This window comes from Pinus tabuliformis, chromosome 9 (genome assembly GCF_031772625.1).
Source record: "Pinus tabuliformis cultivar Carrire ecotype Pingquan chromosome 9, CPIR1, whole genome shotgun sequence".
Taxonomy (NCBI): Eukaryota; Viridiplantae; Streptophyta; class Pinopsida; order Pinales; family Pinaceae; genus Pinus; species Pinus tabuliformis.
The window spans coordinates 1,538,928,572-1,538,933,887 of record NC_142307.1 but is presented as its reverse complement, the minus strand read 5'-3'; positions in this window follow the sequence as shown (position 1 = coordinate 1,538,933,887).

The following is a 5,316-nucleotide window of genomic DNA, read 5'->3' as shown; positions in this document are numbered from 1 at the left end:
TCCCTCCATAAATTTCACAATCCTCTCTGACAGCTTGCTGGGATCCATGATTGCGCAATCCTGCAAGCCAACCTTCCCAATAGGATTTGCACAAATTTTCCCAGTAGCAGGTTTTTCAGCCCAATATTTGCACAAATCTGGGTAGCAATCAGCTGCTCTACCTAGAAATTGCATAAATCTCCTGGGTAGCCAGCCCAGCTCCCAGCCAGAAATGCACATTTTTCTCCAGCAGTTGAGCAGTCTCTTGCATGTGCAACTGAGTTGACCGGTTCCCTCCGGGACTGAGCAAAACAGACTTGCATGCATGGGTTGTTTATCCCAAGGCAGCATGCAAAGGCATCCCTTGTTTCAGGGATCTATGTTTAGCAGTTGGAGGTTACATGCAAGGAGCAATTCAGAAACCTTCCACTAAGTATCGCTTCCCCTAGATTTGTGGCATGCACGTCACAACCTCAATGTTATCAAAACTCATCAATTGGACGCTGCAGAGCTTATTCCTCACATCAACCTTGTAGCTCTCACATCCCACATCACATCTAGGATTAGTCAGCACACTCAGCTCCATTGTTTTGGGGTAAGCTCGCTTTCGATGCCTTGTGCTGCATTTTTGTCACTTTTTGTGTTTTCACTTGTGGGAGTATTGTTTTCTTGATTTCTTTGAACGCTTGTTGTCGTTTACATATATACTAGCTTTTCCTAGCTCTGTTTCAGTTTTCATTGCTATCTCAATGTTGTCGCATACATGAAACTTTTTTGTACGAACGTTCGCCCAACCAACAATCTGCCTCACCCACATTCATGTTGATCTGTTTGTTGAATCTTCCATTCATGTTTTGTATGCACTGTCAATCACTTGTTCTATCACTTAGTGTCACCATGCATTCACTGACTTAATTGCTTTCAGTCACCCGTCAGCGAGTCAAGCCAACCTTGGCCCGGACTCTGCCTTCACCAAGGCTGCATTGCGCAATCTGGGAAAGGAAGGCTCACCTTCCTCTCCAGATTTGTGCATTCCTGCCTGGTACTGGCCTCCAGGACTGTTTTCCGCATTTCTCGAGGACATTGGTTACTTGGCCCAAGAAATTGCCAGATCTATCCCTAGGCTAGGAGTCCTTCCCAGTTGGAATTGCGCATTGTGCAATCCCAGCAGTCAGCAGCTAGACTGGACTATGAATTGTACAGTTCCAGCAATTAGCTAATCTCCCAACAGCCCAGACTATGCCTTGAGCAGTCTTGGAAGTTGGTCTCCCAACCTCCCGGCCGAAATTGTGCAACCTTCATAATCATTCACCCAGGTATGCTGCAAGTCAGTTCTCATGTTCATTTTGGTTTTCAACTTACAGATTGCTTTCTATGAGTGTTGCTATGTCTCCACGTATCGCAGGTGTTTATCTGCCTCTCATCAGTACAGGTACAATGGTTTCCAGGAGAGTAGAGATGAGGACACCGTTTAGAGCATTCTTGGGATGCAATCGATCAAGTGTCTATGAGCTTGCCTACTCACGAAGACATCAAGTTATTCGTAGACAAGGACATCAAGTGATAGCATCACAGTGAGCAGCATCATGAACAGCAGTTGAAGACAACATACCAAATGCAATGAATGCAAGAGGAGGGTTGTTGACAACACGGAGGCGGAACAAGGTTGCAAGCTCAAGCAGGTCCATTGATGATGAAAGCAACTTTGGAGACTCCAGCTATGAAGTGACGACGCGACATGAAGATCACACGAAGGCAGAAGATGGAACAAAGAAGGAGTTGCATGTGCTGAAGCAACAACTCAGGAAGAACATGAAGCTGCACAGACAGACGAATGAGTTACAACAGGAACAGGAACAGCAGTGGGTGCAACATGCACTCACGGATGAAACTGCGCTTGTACAAGTTAAATATCTATCCCAGCAACTCACACGAAGTAGACATGGTGAGAAGTGTGGTTGATCGCATGCAAGGGATTTATCAGCATGCATGTCATTGTGCACACGCATGCAATCCAACCCATTCAACACACTCACCAATTGTGTTCACATGAGTAATGAAAATAACTATACAATTAAAAATGATGAAAAACGATAGTTAAATACAATATTTTTGCCCAGGGAAAAGGAAATCAATCTAACCTATCATGAATTTTATAAAAGTTATTTTACAAAAGTTATTAATTTAGAGAATTTGATTGGTTGATTTCCTTGCTTCTTAATGAAAATAGAATATGGTTTAATTTTTAAAAACATTGTAACTTTTAATTTATATTCGTTGCAGTTGTGTATGCCATGTCAATAATAACATCATATGCAACAAAAGTTGTTGAGGAAGTGATGAACATCGTTGTGCAATCAAAGAAACATTTCATAGTCATGCAAGTAATTTAATTTATATCTATTAATGATATAAAAGGTTCGCGCCATGTCAATAATAACATCATATGCAACAAAAGTTGTTGAGGAAGTGATGAACATCGTTGTGCAATCAAAGAAACATTTCATAGTCATGCAAGTAATTTAATTTATATCTATTAATGATATGAAAAGGTTCGTTGATGCAAGAGCATCCAGCTCAGGGTAAACAGGAAGACAGGTGTTTGTCTTACAGGTTACAGGTTGGTTGGTTGACAGGTCATAGCACCTGGGTTCATTTTACTTTTTCTAAGAATTTTTATCATTTAGGGCCCAATAGTCGTTTACATTTTGTAATTTAATTTTCATTTTCTTTCAAGTTAATATTTAGGAATTAGTTTGATAAGTTAGAAGAACGGTTGAGAATGTAACTAAAACGAATTGTTGGCAGTTTCACAAACTGTTTCATACAGTAGTACAAAATAGGAAAGAAAACATTCTGTAAGGGTTGATTCCCACCATAGTAGAAGAGCAATAAAGAACGTAGAAGTGTTATTTTACAGCGATCCGATTTCCATGTGCAATTAGTTCTTTTCCTGTTTCTAAACAAATTCATTGAGTGCATTTCCAAACAAAATATTGACTACATCTCCAAGACAGAAGCAAACATTCGTACGGACAGACTGTAAGGACAAGCAAAGATAACAAGGACCGAGAGACAAGGACCCGAGAGCATTATTGGCAACAACACAAACAGAACGAGCGCACAAGCAGCAAACCAGAGGGTTTCATAACCCCTAATTACAGAGACTAAAAACATGAAGATCGCGCGCTTGCCAGGTAACAAGTAAAATAGTCAAATACAAACTACTTTTCTTTTCAGAAGTGCAAAATTCGCTATTAAGCTATAGGCTACATAGTAAGCAAATCCAAGAAATAAATTAAGATAATTACGATTCATATTCAAGGAGAACAGAGAGTTGGGTTCGAAACCCCAAATATATACATATATAAATCAACTAGACAGCGTCACAGCAAAGGTTGAGTATCCGGGTTCAAACCCTGGAAACATACTCGAGTTACAAAACCTTGAATTCATTTATAGAACTGGACCCTAGCCAAAATTCACAGTAACCGAAATCTACAGTAAAGCAACCTAAAAAACTAAAAGGCTGAGTCCAGAACGTGCTACACAACAAAACAATAGTCGATGAATAGCAAAACCATGGAGAGACCCTACCCAGTCTAGTGGAGTGCCGAAGGACCCGAGACCAGTGTCCAGCGCTTGCCCTCCACCTACATTCATCATCCACAGAGAGTTAGATAACAAAAACCAACTCCGAGGAGAAGAAGTAAAGGAAAAAAACATATAAAAGGGATTTTTCTTACCAGAGAGAAAGAGGTTGTTGTACGTGGAGAAGCAACAACAACAGGCAGCGGATTTGCAAGGGACCCTGACCACAAGGGAGCATACCGGTCAGCGTCGAAAGGAAAAGTGAAATATCATTGAAGCTCAGAGAACAAGCTTACCTGTAGATTGGCGAGCTGAGGCCGAGAACGGGGTCACTTCATGGCCACCACCTGAGCGTGAAAATAACTAAAAGACCGGATGAATAGAAGATCTAACAAACCATAACCACAAGCACAAATGTTTAAACATTAAGAGCTATCAAAGGAGTACAAAAACATCGGGTTATAGATACCCACCAAATACAGTCGCAGAGTGTTGGAAAACAAACCAAGGCCATCAAACGGCCAACAAACAAATAGAGGACTCATTGAAAAATACAAACAAAGCATACAGAGTTTACCATCGAGTGAGTCACAGTCCAGAGGACTAGCAGCGTGCCGAAACGACAAGTTCATAACCCTTAAGGAAGAACCAGACCAGAGCGCAGTCACACAGAACTCTCTCTTGCCAAACAAAAAATGACCAAGTCGAATAGAGGTTAGGGTTACACATTGAGCGGGAGGATGTAAAACGAGGATGGGACAGGTGTTCTACTCCAGAGTGTAATCGTATGCGGTCACATGCAGAACCTCCTCCTCCAGTACTTTAAAGTCGGATAAGAAATCATACATTTAATTATTGTAATAAAACAAAACAACCTTTTGTCCAAGTCAGCACGAGGGCGGGCCACCAAATTTTGGTATTAGAGAGGGATTTGGAGTTTTCCTGAGAAATGGAAGTTGGAAGACAAGGTCGTGGAAGAGGTGCTCGGAGAGTAGCAGAGGAAGGATTGTGGGAGGAAATTAGGATCCTTACTGCCCGTTTGGAGGCAGATAAAGCAAGAAGGAGAAGGGATCCAGAGGTAGGAGATGACGGCGAAGAAGAAGCTATAGTTGTGACAAATGGATCAGATGAGGAAGGACCGGAAATTAGATTGTTGAGGTCGGTCTATTGGATAGCAGCAAGCCTAAGCCAGAAATTCCAAACTACGATGGCAACTTGTCCATAGAAGTTCTGTTGGACTAGATTAGCGAGTTGGATAAATATTTTGAATGTGAAGAGGTCAGCGAAGATCGAAGAGTTAAGTTCGCTACAACCAAGCTGAAAGGACATGCAGCCTTATGGTGGGATAGTGTCCAAGCAGAGAGAAGAAGGATGAACAAGTTGCCAATTAAGAAATGGCCAAGGATGGTGGCCAAGATGAAGGGCAGGTTTTTGCCCAAAGATTACCAGATTGTACTGCATCGGCAAGTGCAGAATTTGAAGCAAAAAGGGGATGATAGTGAAAGAATATACTGAAGAATTAAGAGTTGGGTTTACGGAGGATACCCCGGAAAAAGACAGCCAGGTATGTGAAATGGCCTAAGGCTGGAAATATTGGATGAGATAAGCATTCCCCAAGGAAATATAGAAGAAGCATACCAGAGCGACGTAAAGGCAGAGGAGAAGATCACAAGAAAACAAAATGTAGGAGAGAGATGGGGAAACGGTAGAGTAGAGGAAGAGGACAATCCTATGGCAGAGGATGAA